The sequence below is a fragment of the Mus musculus genome, chromosome 18 (assembly GCF_000001635.26).
Source record: "Mus musculus strain C57BL/6J chromosome 18, GRCm38.p6 C57BL/6J".
NCBI classification, from domain to species: domain Eukaryota; kingdom Metazoa; phylum Chordata; class Mammalia; order Rodentia; family Muridae; genus Mus; species Mus musculus.
This window is the reverse complement of record NC_000084.6, coordinates 25,733,020-25,752,927: the sequence shown is the minus strand read 5'-3', so window position 1 is coordinate 25,752,927 and position 19,908 is coordinate 25,733,020. Positions and strand designations below refer to the sequence as shown.

The following is a 19,908-nucleotide window of genomic DNA, read 5'->3' as shown; positions in this document are numbered from 1 at the left end:
GAAAACACTAGAGGAATTGCTCTCTTCTGCATGGGCCAGAAGAGCAGAGTGCAGCTGTCTTAAAAGGGAGAGGGGTAACAAATTCAAAGAGATATTTTTATTTTGCTATTAATTTAACAGTGAACTCTCCCTAGCGAGATGTGTGCCTCAGTAGTCTGGTTGTCTTGTGACTGGTGAGAAGGTACTGGTTTCAATATTTGGAAGGATTGATAAAAACCAAGGCAAGAATTAGCAGGGAAAGAGCCGTCCCCTGGGTGGAGTGAGGGGTCTAGAAAATCTGAACAATCTCCTTTCCCAGTGAGGCTGGGATTTGGGAAATAATATTATGCATTCAAGAGGTGCATTTTGAAAGGTAAGCCTTAATTTATCACAAACTCACCATACTGTAAGCTTTATAGTACATTATTTCTCCCTAGAAGCAATCACTGTTAGTGAGTGCCTGTGGAAGGTGGGGACAGAATAATCAAAGAATTAAAATCTAACAACTTTTAAGAAAGTGGTCATGAGATTGTCTGCAGCCTGCCTGTTTTCTCCCTGTTTTATTATCTTTAAGGCAGAGCCCCCAAATGAGTTCAGTTGTAGAATGTGTGTGGGTGTCTTGTGGGTGATGAAATTAGCCCAGTGCTCTGCTTCCTAACAGTAATGTATAGGATGTGCACCAGGGATTAATCGGTGTTGGAGTTGTGTGGGCAAGTTAAATGCTTTCTGAGAGAGATTGATGGCCAGGCAGGGAAGGAGTACGGAGCTAAGGAAGTTGTAGGGATGTATGGACGTTCCATTTTTAATAAACAGTAGTGTGGAGAGCCACCAAAGATACGGTGTTCGAGCTGGTGATTCTGCAGATGAAAACACACACATACCCACCTCCACACAGACAGCAGCCTCATCTTTGGCCACAAATGGGCTATGAACATAGCTGATCCTCCTGCACATTAGGTGCAGAGCGCAGAGCTGAGTGGCTCTCTAAGCAGCTGAGGGTTTTCACTACCACAGCCACCCTCAGTCTCCAGCCCTCCCTCCATGCGAATACTAAACAGAGCTCCAAAGTCTTTCTAGTTGGAGTCCCAGAGAGCAGTTTTTATTGGCTTTAGCATCTTCCAGCTTGCATGCTGAGGAGTAAATCTTAAAGTTAATGACATGTTGAGTAGCACAAAGAACCCAGCAGAATGGAAATATACTAGATTTGTTGGTGTGGGGAGGGGGGGCTGTCATGGAGAGAGAGAGAGAGCAACCTTTATCCAATATGGAGAAAATGTCTTTTCAGAAGAGAGATTGGAAGGGGGAAGGGGGAGGCAAGCTTCAAAATAATATTTAGAAAAAGAAATACTTCCTTTTCCCTCCCTCTGGAATCAACCATGTCTTTGTAGTTTTTCCCTTTCCAATCAGGCTCCCTGGAAGCTAATCAAGGTTTGTATCAAACCTTTGTCATTCTAATAGGTCCTCAGTCTTAAAAATAGTAATGATAGAATTTTAACAGCACAGAGGAGAGAGGCTGTCCATCATCACAATCAGTTCGTGTAGTAATTTAATATTTCAAAGTTTTTAAAAAAAAAAAACAGAACCCACTAGAGGTAAAAGACAGTTGTGAGGAGCTGGGTGTTCTATGGGCTCCAGATTGGAGTAGTATATTGCTCCTCTATTTCTAGTGCAGATAAACTTTAATACGGTCTCATGTTTTCTCCTCAGCAATCCCTTGCTGAGGCCAATACTTTGCTTCTAGTGTAATTTGAACTCTCTTATGTTATAGTAAAGCATTTGATCATTTGTATAAGGTTTAGCACAGACACACACACACGTATATATAATGTACCTGTTTATACAAGATTCCTAGGACAGGCAAAACTTTATTTTCTAAATAATTCTTACAAACTGGCTCAGTCTGTGACAGACAGGACCGTGGCTCTGACATACTGAGTGTCTCACTGTTGTCCCTTGCCTTTCATAATTTGGGCATATATTTTCCTTATTAAAGGTCTTGCTTCTCTGTCCTTCTGATTTTTTAGATTCGGGGTTGGACCCCCATGTCCCTGATAGTATTAAGAAGCTCCTGGAGAGCTGCATGAATCCACGCATTTCTGAGGGCTGTTTTATTCAGCCCTAGTAGAGTTTGAACTCCTACTTCAATGATGCAGTCTGATTTATTAGCTAATCCTGATAAAAAATAAGCCTCTGGCCACCTTAAAAAAATTACTTGCCTGCCATTGGTGATTAATTACTCTTAAGTGAAAAAGCATGATGAGGCTTGAAGGATGAAAGCTGCTTTTGGCTTCTGCATCTTCCCAATCTCTAAACTGACAGTGTAAAGCTAAGGATAGAGCTATGCCTTTGTTAAGCCTGGTTTCAGGGCATATTTGTGGTCCTTGCTCCCCCTTTCCTGAGTGTTTAACTTCTAATGAATCGTGATGGGATATAATTGAGAGACCTAACAAGACACTGACCTTCATTGTGGGTTGCGTGTGTGCAGGGTTGGTTCTTTAAAATCGGTATAAATAAATAAATAAATAAATAAATAAATGATATTCGTGAGGTTTCAGGTGGGTATCCATTTCTTGGCCACTTGCCATTTCAGGTAACTAAAAAAGGGAGGAGCTCCAAGGGTTAATGGAATACCTGCCATGCGTACAGTGCACCTTAAAAGGCAATTACTCCAGTCAAATTGGGAGTCCATGAAGGAGGGAGTGGGTGGGTGTTATGATCATCCCAACCCCCATATCCAGAAAAGGCTGTTGGATTGGCAAACAGCAAATTGCAGCTGTGGAGTGGAATAATTACTGTAAAGGTAAATTTGCCCCCTAGAGACCAGCAAGCAATTGGTGGGAAGGGGATCTGTGTGGTAGGCAGAGAGAGAGAAAGAAAGAAAAAGGACCAAATCAAAATTCAAAGAAACAATACGCACAGAAGAAAGCTCACTGTAATGCAAACTCCCGCTAACTGGGAGCTTCTCTTCTCCCCAATTCAAAGCACTTTTGGAAAGATTGTTTTTACAGGCTCCAAAGAGAAAGACATTGTAGTATTGATCAAACAAGAGAGAGGCCAATTCCCGGGATAGCAGCAGAAATGAGCTGAGGGCCAATTTCACCCTGTTTTGTAGAATTTTTCTTCCCTGGAAAAAGGGAACAGGTCAACCCACTTTCTCATCTTTCTTTTACTTCTCTTCTATTCTTTTTGTTTCATAGTGAACAGAGATAGTGACTGAAGGTACATAAAAACACATGCATATCCATGCTTGTGTGCACGTGTGTACACATATGCACTCGCATGCACATACTCACACATCACTGCATCACACACGGATAAGCCAGAAATCCATTCACAACTTTGGTCCTGTCTAGCAAGATAGGAGGCAGCAAAGACTGAGTTACTGGGATGCATAAAGACTAGTGCTCTCTGGATAGCCATATTATAATGCATTATCTTTGAAGTCATTTAAGTCCAATTTAAGTGGTATTTAGTATAATATTTATGAATTAATGTAATCTAAACATAGGGTTGTCCCCAAAGGTTTACACTGCCTTTACCACTGATGTGCACTTGTTCTGAGAGCCTGCAATACATTTTAATCTAAACAACCAAGTCCCCAGAAGAGTCCCTCTTATTACCTGGTCAGAACAGCTCTGTACCTGAGCAGCTACTATGCTTTGAGATTTTTATCTACTGCATGATCAAGAATGTACTCTAGTGACAGACTGGTTTAAGGCAGGGGCTTCAAACCTCAGAACTACTGCTGTGGGAGCACCAGCTTACCGTACTATCGCACTCCATGAAGAAGGGTGGGGACTGAGTAACAGAACCTCCTGTGGATTGTCTCCAAGAAAGGCATCATTTTAATATATCTTCACCATCCGTTGCACAACCTCTTATTTTATCTGTACCTAGGTAAGACACACCTGAAGCCCCTTGTTTGTTATGTAAGTGGGAGGAAGAAATGGAGGGTATGGTTATGTTTTGGTAATCTGTAACTATCTTCACAAAATTACATTTTATATTCTCATTTAAAGACACAAGCATTTTTCAGAACATCAAATTTCCACCTCTTGATTTTAGCCAAAATGGCTTTTTTTATTGCTGTACTTACAGGTGAATTAAAACTGCAAGGCACTATCTAGTTTCCATTTTCAAAATGAGTCTAAAACAGAAAAACTGAGTATCAGCATGTGTGTCAGGCCAGTGAAGGTGGACTTTTTTAAATTACTCTAAAAAATAAAAACTCAGTTTTGTCCAGAGAAAAAGGCTAGCTGGGTGACTTGTTACACACCCACAACTGCTCAAAGAAAGCTTTACTTTGTCAGGGAGAGGAAAAATGAGGTGCCCCGATTAAGAAAACAAGAAAGTACTCTAAAATTTCCACACAAAAAAAAAGAAGATGAGCAGTAGCAATGATTTAGAGACAAATGGAAGTCAGAGCAACATTAACCATTTAAATGCTGCCAGATTCCAGATGTCAATGGGTCTTATTTAAAGGCAAAGAAAAAGTAGGGGAATGATTGGTTTATTTAAGAGATTGGTAGTTATTTATTCTTTGAAAATAGTTATATTTATCATTAAAATGGATGCTCTGCAAATCAGCTTACAGGCAAATTAGCATGCACATGTGCACAAATGTCCATCTATGTACAAAATGGTTAACTGCATTCCACATATATGAAGAGAGGGGCTGGCCTAGATTTCATTGCAGTTCATCAGAGAGGTGCTAACATACTGCACCCAGCCCAGTCTGTAATGGTAACTCTAGGATGTATTGAAAGAATCCCCTTGAAGTTCTCTTCACCCCTTCCACTACCTCCTCCAGTGGACCTGGGTTTGTGGCTTCTCAAACACAAAACAAAAGAAAAACCGAGGCTTTTCTTGAGTGAAGACATGTCTTGAAAACAACTAGAAAGTACATACTGAGGTTACAACTCCATAAGCAGTCATTGAAAAGTTCTCAGGTTTTTTGTTTGCTCGTTCGTTCGTTTGTTTATCTAAGAGCTGGGTTGCAGGGACATATCTGATACCAGATCGCCATTACTGTGATTAGTATCACTGCCCTCATTGTTCTAGGTAATAAACCAGGAAAAGAGAGAATATCTGAGAAGACAGCCAAGACCTACCTCAGAGTTAAGCAAAGAACTGACTCCAACTCTGCCTAAGACAGACTTAAGGAAAACACTACAAAGCGCACAACTTCCATGTCCCTGAAAGAGGGTCAGTTTTCCATTTGACCGAGTGATCTTACCTGAGAAAGGCTTGGGGTGGTGTGGGTGTATAAGAGAGGGAGAGACACAGTGAGTGGGACCCGACATTGCAGGCAGAAATTTTAAAAAGCAACGCTACAGAGTCCAACTGCCAGCTGGAATCTGGGTGTGCTGTGTGACAGTGGTTGAGAGCAAAGTGGCTTTGGAGCTTGGGAGGGAATCCCATGTGACATGCACAGAGAAGAACCATACAGAGGGTGTGAACGCCAGTATGCTTGTGAGTACCAGAGGGTGAGGTGCAGGAAGATGCTGTGACCTGTGTGGGTGCTGTACACACACGTATGCAAAGGCAAGAGAGGGCAGGGACGGGCAGCACAGAGATAATATGAAGGGAACTACACCAGGAGTAATAGAGAAAGAGAACAATCTAGAAAGAAGCACTGCCCTCGTTTTATATACATCTTTCCCCTCAGAACTTGTGGCTTTGGCTTGTCAGTGCCCAGGCTGCAGTGTGGAGGTGTGCTTATTTTTATTTGGCTAGTTTTTCCACTCAGAAGTCCAGGTTTGGAAGAGAATCCCATCGTCATCCCCCACCCATCACTCTTTGAAGTCTGGCCTGCTTCTCCTCACCCATTGACTCATTTTAGAAATGACCTTCAATCAGGAATCTGAGAAGGCCGCCACAGAGCCCAGCTCTCTGCAGGACTGAGTCTCCCCACCCCACACACTGCCCCTAGCATCCCAGCAGACTCTCTTCTCTCTTCTCTTCTCTTCTCTCTCTCTCTCTCTCTCTCTCTCTCTCTCTCTCTCTCTCTCTCTCTCTCTCTCCCTCCCTCCCTCCCTCCCCCCCTCCCTCCCTCCTTCCCTCCCTCCCTCACTCTTTCCTTCTCCCTCCCTCTCCCTCACCCTTTCCCTCTTCCTGTATTTCTCCTTCTGCCCTCCCCTCTCCTCCCTCTCTCCCTCCCTCTCTGTCTCTGCTTCTCTCTCTCTCTCTCTCTCTCTCTCTCTCTCTCTCTCTCTCTCTCTCCCTCCCTCCCTCCCTCCCTCCCTCCCTCTTCTCTTTCTCTCCACCTGACAAGCTGAGTTAGTCCTAACAAGCCCTCTGAGCACTGAGCTGCATTCTCTCTAAATGCAATCAGGGTGTGGCAGACACCCAATTACCCTCCCTTTGAGCTCTTTATAACAAGGCAGCACATTCCTTTCTCCCTGACCCCTTAATTCTGTTTTTTTTTTTCCAAGTCTTTTAAATGCATGGTCTCTCTAAAAATGGCAGAAAGAATCCGATCTTGTCCAATCACCTCTGAAGCTGGACCAGTGACTGCCCTTCCCTCCTGACTCATCTACCCCTTCATTGGCCATTACCTTTCCTCTCCCTCTTTTCCTCATCCTTGCTGCTAAGGAAGCCTACTCAATCTCAAACTGGGGCCTGAAAAGGGAGGCAAATGCTCCAACTGGCCCCGTAAACATAGTGTTAAAGGTGCTAGGACAGAAAGGTAATTGTAGAGGCAGCCAAAGTTCTTAGCTCCTACTTCTGATGGACTCAGACACCGATTCCCACCTGATGTCCATGTAGAGCTTGTGGAAGAGCTGTGGCTATGTTTTTGCACCCAGCCAGGTGTCACAAGGAACTTACTTCATGGAAACGGAGCGGGGCTCTTGCAGCAATTCTACCAACTCTGGAAATCCCTCGGGTTTCTGAGTCCTTCAAGTTAGGTGTTTTCAGGATTGTGCATTCGCAAGGTTTCTCCCCTTCCACTCGATCCAAATTTCTTTCCTCTTCTCCCTGTTGTATCTCCCCTCCAGCATGAGCTGATTGAGGCTCTAAAACAGTTATTCCCAGCAGCTCAGCTCAGAAGCAGATCCTATGTAGCCGTCTGCAAGTATAAATAAATGGGTGCCCTCACGAAGAAAGACATAGTCCTAGATCTGTGAATACCAGAAATAGGGATCAAACTCAGAAGGAAAAAATTGATAATGAGCCGGTTTGCTGTTGCAAGAGCTTAATTGAGAGCAACTCCGGAAGGCTGGCTCTGGACAGCCCTGCACAAACTGACCACGATGTTACTTTATTGCAATACACTCTGCTTTAATTAATTATCATCTTTGTTAAGAAAGGCTATAGATCAAAGGTTCCTGCACACTTAATAGACCTCACTACCACAGCTCCCATGCATCGGGCTGCACTATGACCCACTAGTGAGGCCAGCAAGCTTCTCATTCTCTTCCCTTCGTAACCGTTGATTTTCTCTTCTTTGTGATAAAAAAACAACCAGTTCTTCGGCACAGTTGTCTGTCCTAGGACAGGAAGTGTGATTGGTGGTGTTGGCTGAGGGCTTGGGGCTGTCTTTCCACAGCTGTTTCTAAAATAATACAACTAAAACTCATTTCACCTATGAATCTCGGTGGAGAGTGTGTTGGTAAAAGAAAAATAGATGCCATGGAAACAGAGCTACTAGAAAAGGTGTGTGTGTGTGTGTGTGTGTGTGTGTGTGTGTGTGTGTGTGTGTCTAAGTCTGTGTGTCTGTGTGTCTGTCTGTATGTGTGTGTGTGTCTAAGTCTGTGTGTCTGTCTGTGTGTTTGTGTCTATGCATGTGTGTGTGTATTTCTGTCTGTGTGTGTGTGTCCGTGTGTGTCCGTGTGTGTGTGTGTGTGTGTGTGTGTATAAGTCTGTGCATCTGTCTGTCTGTCTGTGTGTCTAAGTCTGTGTGTCTGTCTGTGTGTTTGTGTCTATGTATGTGTGCGTGTATTTCTAAGTCTGTGTGTGTCTCAGTGTCTGTGTGTGTGTGTGTGTGTGTGTGTGTGTGTGTGTGTGTGCCACACATCAACCAACACGTTTCCCATCCGCTGCCCACACCTTTTAACTTCTCCCTCCCATCTCTTGAGCACCTGTGCCTCTGCTGTATTTCATGCTGAGAAATGTGCACACCTGAAGCATGCATAGATGATGCTATATTGAACCATGTTATTTGGATCCAGTTGTAGGTGCTGAGCACCCAGTGAAGGACAGCGCTAACTGGGGCTAGGTGGGGTAGGTGGTGCCTGGAGAACCCACTGCTCAGGTTATAACAGGAACCTCACTTTCCAGTTTCCCCCAGACCTACAAACTGACAGGTGACTTCGTTGAAACTAGCCCATGGAGCTGTTCTAGGCAGATTTGAACGCCATACGTGACTGTGTGTTCATTATTCTAATTTAATGATGCAGTCACACCTAATTAATCCATGTCTGCTTTATTCATACGCTGTATCTGAGGATCCAGAAGATTGCTCTAACTAGCCATCTTCTTTGCACAGGGATAAGTGAGGGACCACTCACTACAAAGAAGTATGTGTGGGCCTCTACAGGATAGGACCACTGTCGAGCCAGTTGTCAAAGACATGATCTCTGACACCTCCCTATCCATGGAGGGAGGCCTGACAGTAGACCCAGAGATGCCCAGGAGTGAGGTCTGGGTACCTGGGCACACATGTGTGGAGAGAGAGAGAGAGAGAGAGAGAGAGAGAGAGAGAGAGAGAGAGAGAGAGAGAGAGCATGCCTTCAAGGCTGAACCACTTCATGGAATCAGCAAGGTCTGCTGGCCTGCCAAGCATCCTTCTGACCAGGGAATTGCTGCAGAGCATGGAGAGGCTGAGCTGAGTCAGCCTCCCTGCTTCTGGCCTTAAGAAAGTAGAGCCAGATGAATTATTATTGCCTGTGCGCAGATAAACCAAGTCATCGAGGAAGCATGCTGCTCAAGTCCAGCCTGTAGCATGGACTCTGATGTGCCTTTCTGTGACTAGTGCTGGCCAGACAGATCACAGTGAATGCCATCTCTCAGCTGGCAGGTAACCTAACAATATCCTTATAAAGTCAAACCTTCTCTAGAAAGTCCTAGGAGACAAGAGGCATCCAAAGATCAAACACGACATCACAGTGTATTTGTAGAGACTGTCTGGTCCTCCTACCTCCCTACAATGCTCTATTTGATCAGCTCTGAAAGGGTCAGTGTTCAAGATTGACTGTCTTTCTGTCTCTGTCTGTCTCTGTCTCTCTGTCTCTGTCTCTCTCTCTCTCTCTCTCTCTCTCTCTCACACACACACACACACACACACACACACCCCTCAAGCATATGTACACAGATGTCTTCTTACAAACAACATCTACCTTACTCTCCCATCTTACACAATGTAGGTAGATTTTCACATGTGCTTGAAATAGAGAGTACACACTGAGGAATGTTCATGTCCTTCCTGTAACGAGCTTATCAATACCTTTTAAAGAAATGTGACAGCCAGCCCAGAGTGATTCAGTTGTGTGGACAAAGGTTAGCATATAGATATCCATTATTAATAATATCAATATCTTGGTTGACCAATATAACCAGAAATGGTGTCACGCTGCTGCTGATGGGAGAGGCCAGGAGGACTCCACAACAATAGCAGGAAATTGTGCCCATGTAAAATTAATCATATTGACTGGTTCTAAGAATATACAGGGAGGTGACGATGTTGGGAGTGTTTATGTAGTGGGAGAGGAGACCTTGTTCCCAGAGGCTTCATAAACTCCTGGGATGAGCCCAGAGGGAATGGAGGCATCCCTTCCATCCTCTGATTTTTCCAGCAGGGTGAGGTGGAGGAGAGATGTTCTCTGGACAGGAAAAGAAAGAAATTAGATCCCCTAATCATTATCCATGCAACAGATCCATATATTTACATCAAATCAGTACTTCACTTGGTCCCACCGGATGCAACATGAAGAGCATCATTGGTCTTCCTCATGATTGTGGGAAGAGGTCTGTCTCCAAGGAAGTAGGGAGAGCCTGAAGCAGTGAGGCCCAATTGACACAGTAGAGAACTGGGCCCTGGAGATGCCAGGGTACACATCACAACTTGGTCCAGGAGGAAAAGCATTTGTTTGGATCAGTCACCCAAGTATAGTCTTGAAAATAGAGACTCAAGGGTTCTCTGTATGCGTTGGTAACAAGGTGAGAATGCTCTGGAATCTAGAAAACTAGCTCCCACCTAGCCTTATCTCTATTTGCAACGAGAGGTTAAAAAAAAAGGTCAGGCTTCTTTGACCTTAGTATTGCTTTGGGGTTCACCCAAACTTTATATTCTCCTTAACAAGGAAGCTCTGGCTCATTCTGGTGGTCTTTGAGTGCCTTGGAAGTGTTCACAGGAAGGAAAGGAGATGGACCCCAGTGTTAGTACTCCACCAGCCAAACCCAAAAGAATATCTTCTCATTCCCTTTCTCTTTTCTCAAAGCCAACAAGACAGTTTGGAGGGAGCCTGCCTTCACGCCCAGGCCTATTGCAGAATTGATAATTGAGAGAGGACCTGGAAAGAGCAGGAGCATGCCTTGGATTGTAAAGGTTGTCAAGATATAGCTACTTATGGATAAGTAGAGAGCAGTGTCTCTTTAGGAAGATTTTTCTCTCACATAAACAAGTGCTCAGGTCCTAGCATACTGGATACATCAGATCCCAAACATACTTGTTCCCACCCACAGGAAGCCACCAAGTGGCATGTTGTTCCACATCTCATTCAGTAGCCAGGACTCAGGACCCAGACGGAGTTCCCTCCGTCTTGTTCACCAACCAGCCTCCTCACTAAGACCCCTCAGGTCTCAGAGTTCAAGTCTGTCTCCCAAAGTGGTCTCGGAAGGCAAGAGAGAAAGGTGGGTCCTGGTGACAGAGTTTAGATCTCCCCAGATGTTCCCCTGCTCATCCCTCAGCCACAAGTCACAGGTTTGGGCCGATTCAAAGAGAACACCAGCAAGCACCAAAGCCTGACCTCTGCTTTAGACCCTTTGCAGAGTGGGGAGGAGTCCCCAAACTATGGAGGAGGGCTCATCTCCTCTGGCTGTCGCCTGCCCTCTGACGGTGAGAAAAAGAACTCACACACTTCTGATGCCCCCTTGCAAATGAGCAACCTTCCACAGTCAGGGAACTCAGGCACTGTGGAAAGAAAGAACTGTTGATGCCTCCACTGGCATGCCCCTCCCACACCATAAGGGTGAGGGCTAACATCTCCCTGTAAGATAACAGAATCCAGGGACACTTGTCTCTCTTGGCAAGTCGGTTCTGGGTCTGAAGCACAAACTAAATAAGGACACACAAAGTAACCAGAAAACTCAGAAAGTATTTATCATTCCTCAACCTATGTGAGACTTATTTCATTTCAAAGCTAAGCAATGATAGCCTAGTTTAGTACAGTGTTGATTTTTAATCACACATGATGAGGAGGTTGCTTGTATTGGAGAAAGAACCTAAATCTTGTCAGTACTTAGGGCCTGATGTAGTTTGATTCCAAACTACCACCATGGTCCTGGACTGCTTCAAGAGAATGCCCAAATAGTCCCAGTAGAGGCTCACATCATGCCAGCACATGCTGTGTCCGTGGCCAAATCCAAGAAGGATGGATTAGGGATTGATTTACATATCCACCCGTCACCAGGTTCCATGCAGCACAGGAAGTCCGGCTCACTGGAGTTGCAGAGGCACAGGGCAAGAGAACTACCTCTGGCTTGTGGTCAAGGTTTTAGTTTCTTTTCTGGTCTTAAGAAAATACAATTAACAATCATTTTATTGAAAAGCTAAGACATGCTCAGTGCTGTCACTTTGCTGCTGCAGTAAGCAGGCTGTTTCATTTATTTTAGACTTTATTCTACCTCAATTCTTTTGGGCAAGTTTGAAGATCTCCTGAAACAGAGAATGGGGAGAAGGTGAAACTGGACCAGGGTGACCAAGCTTGATGCTTAGGGAGGAGAGAGGAGCAGCGGATGAATAGATTGTCTCCACTGGGCAAAGGTGTGCATTTAGGCTGAAAGATAACTGCTAGACAGACGGGTAGTAGTGTCCTCTGGCCAGGGACTGTTCTTCCAAAATTCCCTCTACCCTTCCACTCCAGGGACCCTCAGTGAATCAAAGTGAGGAATCATACCAAGTATACAAGCTATACCATGGGGCTGGAGCGAGACCACCTCTCCTATGGGAGTCATGAGGAGCCATCCCAGGTATCCAGGCTATACCATGGGGCTGGAGTGAGACTATCTCTTCTATGGGAGTCCTGTTCTGCCCTCGTGCTTGCTTGCCAGCCTTGGCTTGTTTCTCTCTAGTTTCTCAAGTTTCTCTGCCAAACATTAACTTCAATTGTTCTGACCTTGTCTCAGATGAGCCAGTGATTTAGGAGGACTTGTCACAGCAGAGGCCAGACAACCAGAAGGAGAGTGGTCTCTACATCAGCAGGGCAGGAGGAGTGTCACAGATGCAACTATAGCATCCCTCCTCCGGGGTCCCAGCCCTTCCCTCATTCAACTCCACAATGTACACAGCTTCTTCAACGAAGTGGGAGGATGCCCGTGGGGAGGTATGACCTGTCCTTCCCTGGTGCTGGGAAGTCCCTGGTTCTGATGGGAAGACACAAGCCATTCAGTTTCTCTGAATGTCAGGCCCTGACCTCAGAAGGTGGGTACCCATGGGTATGATGATGCTAACCTCACAAACATAAAGCTGCCCCCAAAAAAATGCCTTGGATGAAGAATGTGGCAACTCCTCACAATGAAGCCTCGGGTATGGATATCTGGGGTGTTGCCATATCCACGGCTCTAACGGTACAGCAAACATCCCAAAGCAACAGACAGCAATAAGGGAGAGCCGGAAGCTGCATAGCCGGCCATCAGTGTTCTGTTTTGCTCCATTCTGTTTTGGTTTTTGTCCCACTGCAGTGAAGTCTCATTCTCAGACTGGTGGACAAAGGGATTTCTCATTTCAAAAAAATATGGAGCCACCATCAGCCTGGCTCAGGGAGAGTGAGCCAAGGAAAGATGGGTGGGGTGTAGATGCTTCAGGGAACCTGCCATGCACAGAACCTGCCAGGGTTGTCCTTATTCTTTACCTGCTTTGGGGCTGCCGAAGCCTTCAGCCACACCAGCTGCAACCCCCTAGGGCTAAGAAACTACTCATGGAATGTGTAAACTATAGCCATGCTCCCCATAACCAACTCGGGCATTTAGATTGCCCACAAAGTCTCCCTTGATGACTTTTTCCAGTCACACACAGAGGGTTCTGGGCTAGAGTCCTCCTGCAACCTCCATCCTTCCTCTGGGCCTTCCCTGATGCGAGAGTAGCTGGAGAGCAGCCAAGGAGTGACGTTAAGGCAGGGGACAGTTTCCTGGAGTGACACTGGTCTTGCAGTTAGAAGAATCTTTACAGGTGCCAGAAAGTACCTCTCTCAATGTGAGTCAAACTCCTGTGCAAGGGTCCCAGGGGCTCCCAGGCAGCGGTGAGGGGCTTCTCCCATCTTCAGGAAAAAATCAGGTCAGAGCAGTTAGAGGGGATGAGGTAAGAGCCTTCAGATTCAGCTCTTTAAAGGAGAGAAAGCCCATCTTCTTGCAGACCTTGATCCCCAGAGTGTTCATCCGCAGACCAGAGCCGGGATTCTCACCAAACTTCCAGGTTAGTCCTAACTCTAAGATCTCAGAAGTATTGGAGGCTCTCAGTTATCTAGAGATATATGGAAGTCACCAATCACGTCCACCCAGAACCTTTCCAGTTCCTGGTCACTCTGCCTCCTCCACACTGACCACACCCATTTTCCAAACTCTAAGCCCCAGACGCCAGTCCAGAACCCAGGACTCTCAGGCAGTGAGCACCAACCCAGAGTGACCTTCTTTTCTTGTCCTTTCCAAGTCCAGCCTCTTGTTGGTCTGACAGATTAGTCTGAGTAGAAATGTCCCTGATGGCTAGTGGACATTAATGTGTGACCGTCATCGTGGCATGTGCCCCCTTCTTATAGCCCAAGCTATAAGAAAAGAAGTATCTACATAAACCAGAGGGAGACGAGGCAGTGCCAGGTAGAGGTCCCTAAGTAACCTATGTACGGCTCAGAGCAGCAAGGTACACATAGAGTTAGGCCCACAAGGCTAGAGTATTAGAGGGACCCAGACCCATCACTCTGGTCCCCCATCAGGGCAAGCAGCCATGCCAAAGGTTTAAGATATTTAAACGCAGATGGCAAATTTAAACAAGTGTCATACCTGCAACACTAAATCCCTCCAGAAAGAAGCTCTGCTTGGGAAGTTTCTGAGACAGCTAGTAGTCCTGGGTGCTGGGGCTGGGGTTTTCTTTGTTCATACCCTTCCCTCAGGGTAGCAAGGGGGAGAGAGAGGGGGACCGCGGTGGATAAGACTCGTGACTTTCCTCCTCTGCTCCGTTATTCATTACCTCTGATTTTTATCTAATCTCTCTCTGATTGTCCTGGCGAAACTTAATAGACAAAGTGAATTTTTATTACATCATCAATATAATCGCCAGCTAATCAACAGACACCGGACCCACCGCAAGCCCTATAGCTCTTCATCCAGCTTCATAAATAGAAGAAGCAATCGCTGACAAGCCAGGCTCCTCTCCCTTCTCCAGAGAGGGCCCGATTTCTGCTGCAACTCTTTGCCAGCCTGTGCCAGGGTAGCTGGCATTCCCTAGACCTCTACGTCGTGGGCCACATTGCTGGCCAATGGCGAAATCTTCCCAGGGCTTGTGCTTCAAATGCCAAAAATGCCTAATGTAGAGTGATTTTGGTTAGACTATTAGTGAATTGAGGAATAGGATGTGCCATAAAATACTAAATAACCCTACCAGTTGCAGAACATACCATAAACCACATTGTATGCCACATTAAGTTGTGTGTTCATGCGCACATAGAGCCTACACACAAAGGCCTTTTTGTCATTTAAAGTCACGTCATATTACACACTTTATCATAGACATCCTTTTGTATGTTGTGATATTACCATATGCCTTCTGTTTATATGATATTTTACCACACAAAATGCTTCCCTGTATCTTATTTCATTTTAGATCTGTTATGGCCAGGTACAATATGCCTAAAGAAAATAAAATGAAAATGGAAGGATGAAGGAAAATTACAACCTGGTCAGATCCTGCCAGGATAAACAGACCAGTTTGGGCTTGGGATGTGTGAGATAGGATTGAGGGCCTGGGTAAACTGGGGACAGAGGCTGGACCAGAAGGCAGAGTCCTGGGGCTTAGCCTGCTTCGTAGCCTCTGGTTATAGAGCATCCACCATATATCAGTTAAGACCTCCCCTGACAAAGCTGCCCTGTATTAAAAGTGAAAATGGCTTGGCTGTACCCCTTTTCAAGGTGCTTTGGTAGAACTGTCTCCTTCCATAAGATCATTGTGCGCTCCCTGCCTCCCATCGGAGATTGTCCACACTGCTTTGCTGTGGTGTTGGAAACCAGCGCGTGTCATCCAGGGTCAGGTTTTGTAAGTAAGCTAGGCGATGAGGCTAATGAGTCTGTCTTGGTGTCCATAACCCCAGCTGATGGTCTGGATAAAAGGAAAGTGCTTTGTGCAAGTTGTCAGAGCCATCTCTGGGAGTGGCCACTTTTTGTAAGGGTTGCCTCTGGTTCCATACAGAGGGCTGATTCACAGTCTGGCTGTGTCAGGGCTTTGTGAACATCATCGTTCCGCTCGGACTGTACACCTGTGAAGTGTCCTTGGTCTCATGGGACCTCTGGATGTTTAAGACCCTGATACCCTGGATGTTGCCTGATACAGGGGAACTGGTGTACCAAGGCTACGCTACACACAAATCTGTTCCCTGCCACTGACTTCCGCCCTTACATCATTGCAGTGGACCAGCTCAGCTCACTTTTTAGGGTCATTGTGAGGATTGGCTAAGATGGGCACACATAATAGGAACAGTTACATTTCTAGGCTTACTCATCCAAATTACAGGCTGGGGCTCCCACAGAACACCAAGTGGCTCAGCTGTCCTCAGGATACAAAGAACAGAGGGAGCACTGAGCGTCACAGATAGACAGGAAAGAAGATTGATATTGTACCTACTCTGTGGCACACATAGCCTCTTGCCAGGATTATCTCACCAAACCCTCATGTCAAAAGTGGCAGAGGTGTCACTGTGCCCCTTTAGGTGTGAAGAGAATGAGATCTCTGAGAGCAGCAGCCCGACAGAGCTTCACACACCCAACTCCTCTGCGTTCTCAAGCTACCGCATTGCCTTTTACAGAAGTCAGAGGCCATCTCCATCACCCACATCTGCAGATGAGAGAACGGGAGCCCTGCAATGTACCAGCTAATGCTCTCTCATGTCATTCCCTGCCGTCTCACACCGATGATCTGAAGATGCAGGCACACAGAGACTTGGGTACATTCCTGGGTGCATAGAGATAGCACACACAGACACTGTTGCCGGCAGATATACCACACACAGGGGCACATAATCAGACAGATCCACTTACAAGTACACACACACACACACACACACACACCACAGGGAAACATTAATTCAAATATCCAAAGACTCAAGCACATGTAGAAACACTCCTAAGTATACACTGACATATGAAGAAACACATACAGAGATACACACAGAGACCTTCACACACACACACACAGAGAGAGAGAGAGAGAGAGAGAGAGATCTAAGGACAAAACCTAATTAATGAAAAGCACACACTCAGCTAAATGGTTTAACTTGTTAGGTGAAACAAAGCTAGCTGGTTTGGAGAAGGGACAAAAATGTCATCTTACAGAGGGAAACAGGTACAGGGGGACCCTCAGTTTCCTTCTATGCCAAGCTAGAAGCCAAAAGTCCTCTCCCTGTGCAACCCAGGAGTATCATCAAGTCTGAGACCACAGCCTCATTAGAAATCAGCAAAGGCTCAGAAGGCCATTGCCAAGGGAACTCCCTCTGCATTCTCTGACTGTGTCAGTCTTTGAATCTAGGGCAGACTTCTGTCCATAAGACCAACACCAAAGGAAGTCCTGGAAAGACTGAGAACAGACCTCCCAAGGTCCATACTCCTCTAGAAACTGACTCTGTGCAGCTCTCTGTGAGGTTAAAAAAGTGCCTAGCCAGCAGAAGTGGTGGCAACTGAGAAGGGGTTGGGGTCCCCAGGCTTAGATTGTTCTGAAGACCATCATAGACTGCCACCTACTGTGACTCACAACCTGAGAAATGGCCCCTTGCTCATGCCTAGTCTTCTAGGATCACCTAAGGTACTCTCAGTCTTCGAGACTGCTGCTGGTCTTTAAGAATGCACTTGGTCAATGATTCATTCAGCTGCAGTAAGAGAATCCTCACTGGGTTGCAGGAGCGGTGTGTAGTGAAAGGCACCTCTGGGCACTAGGGCAGAGTACACTGGGACATGTCTTCCAGGACATCCCACGTGGATTCATGCACAAACTCTGGTCTTGTGTGTAGAGTGCATACCACATACACTGGACCAACGTGGAGAAGAGCTGAGTTTTCTATGCTGACTCTGAAAAGAGAAAAAGATCCAGAGTACTCTCACTGTTCCTTCAAGATGGCAAAGTTCCCCTATCCTGTAAAAGCCACACCCTCTCTCTTCCAGATCTAGGACATCTCATGCCAAGACCACCTCACTCCCCAGCCTGAGAATCTTGGGCAGGGTTCCAAACAATGGAACCCTCCACTGTTGTTACATTAATAAGTGTGTGTGTGTGTGTGTGTGTGTGTGTGTGTGTGTGTGTGTGTGTAGTGTGTAGTGTGTGCTTGAGAAGTCATGCCTCCTCCACATGAGTCCATGTAAGTCTCAGCCTGTGAGACCCAGGCAAGGAGATGTGTGGACACGTGCGCTCATACATGCTGAGTTTATGCAGGCGTGCGTGGGCTGTGACGGCTCAGCTGGGCCAATTTTTAGTGACAGATTGTGTGTACGTCTATGACTACAGTTTCTACCAAGTGCATGGAAAAAACAGAAAAGATGAATCCAACTCCCTGGGTGGGCACTCCTAAAGCTCTGCAAATGTGTGTGTGCATGGGTATCTCTCAACAGGGTGTGGAGAGGACTATCGTGAATAAGGGCTGTGGGGAGAACAAACATGGAGCATGGAGTCAGACATTGTCCTGCAGACACAGACCTCGATGCTACCCTAGATGCCCAGCTGATCTGTGTGTGAGAAAAGGAGAGAGAGATGCACACACAGAGTCAGAGACAAACAGACACACAGAGACAGACTGAAAGACACAAAGGCAGCTACAATAGGGAGAGAGGCCACCACCCAACCCTATCCATCTGCGATAGAACAGATGGTATTAAGACCAGATCAGGGATGCCAGAGGCTGTGCTCGGAGAAGGACAGTGCCCAGGAGGACTGGGGTAAAGCCCATGGAATGCCCTCACACCAAATGGACCTCTGACTTGCTCACACAGGCAGTTCTTATACATACACAGCCCCTACCCCAAAGCCACAGATATCATGCCTCTCTGCCTCTCTCCTACGTCTCTAAAGGCTGACTCTAGCTGCTGGGAATCAACGAAGACCTAGCTCTAGACCACCTCTGAGGCAAGCATAAACTCATTGGTCCCCTGGAGAACCTCCAACACATACTGGCAGCTAAGGGTGGACTCATTTAGAGACCTGACCATTCTAGTTCTGGGAGAATGTCCCTTTCCTCACATCCAGGCTTTCCAGAAGGTTCCATGGGTAGGTGGAGTCTGCTTGACTCCTGCAGCTGGAAGGACCCACCCTCCCCAACATCCTTAGGAGATTGTAGCACAATTTCCTAGAAGTCTGGTGGGGTTCTGGCCTCCACACCAGACCTCTTAATTCCCTACAGATAGGGTTAGGAATTTGCAGTTGAATAACAACCACAAGGAACTCCCTGCTCCTTGATCCATGAAGCCCGAGGCTCATTTCCTAGGCCAGATGTCAGAATGCTGTGGTTTCTTCTGCCCTGAAGAAGAACATCTCAAAAGTGTCATCCAGTTCCACTTTCTTCCCCAGGGATACAACCTGCCACATCTCTATCCACCTGCACACCAGAACTCACTCCTCAAGCCATTGCCAATCGTCATAAGGACATGACCGCCCCTGGTAGAAATACTGGGGTAAAGCCCATGGAATGCCCTCACACCAAATGGACCTCTGTATGTATGTATTCAAATACATACATATGTGCACACACACACACACACGCACACACACACACACAACTGAACCCTGACATAAATTGTTCAGTTCAATTTCTTGGTTTGCAAGTGTGAAGCCATATGTCCTGGTGCTGTGGAGTCCTTCCCCTACTCCACACCTAACAGGGATTCCTAGGGATTCCTAGACCCAGATGGTTGGGGATAGAGTGTTCCCTGGTAGCACAGGTTAATAAAAAGGGTGACACTCACCTTGTTCAAGCCCAGCTGCTGCTTCACAGACAACTGTGTGACTGCTTGATCCAGCCTCCGTTTCCCTCTCTAGCCAGTGGAAAATCAAGTCGCCTAAAGAAATGTATCATGAGCAGGAAGTACTGTAATCTAGGTAGAACATCTGGCACGGTGCCTGGGACATGGTGAGCCTGTAGTTGTTGCAGCTACAGAGCAAATGAAAATGGAAAGTCAACAGAGTCCACAGGCCAGTCTTGCCCCAGCCTGTGTTCTCTCCACTCAACTGGCCCTTCCTGGGACATTAAGTGTCCCCCAGCCCAGCGTACTCTCTTCCTTTCCTCTTCCCTCAAACCAAAATTAGCTGCTTTGAACAGGGAAGAAAGTCTCCTTCCAGAAGCCAGCCTCCATAACCTCTTTGAGTCCCTAGAGCCTGAATCTTGCAACCCAGGACCTTGGACCCCCCTTTACAGTCCAGCCCAGGTAGGCTCCACTGTGCATGCATATTAGGTCTGCCTCTCCTGATCCTGCAGACTTTCCACAGCAAGCCAGCACGGTGGCACCAGGAACCCAACAAAGCATCTCTGG

The 19,908-nt window shown here is 46.3% G+C and overlaps 1 protein-coding gene across 75 annotated transcripts in view; it reads left to right on the top strand.

Moving 5' to 3' along the window:
- The window catches only part of Celf4 (CUGBP, Elav-like family member 4), a 276,901-nt gene that overhangs the window by 1,593 nt on the left and 255,400 nt on the right, over nucleotides 1-19,908 (top strand). The window lies entirely within an intron of this gene.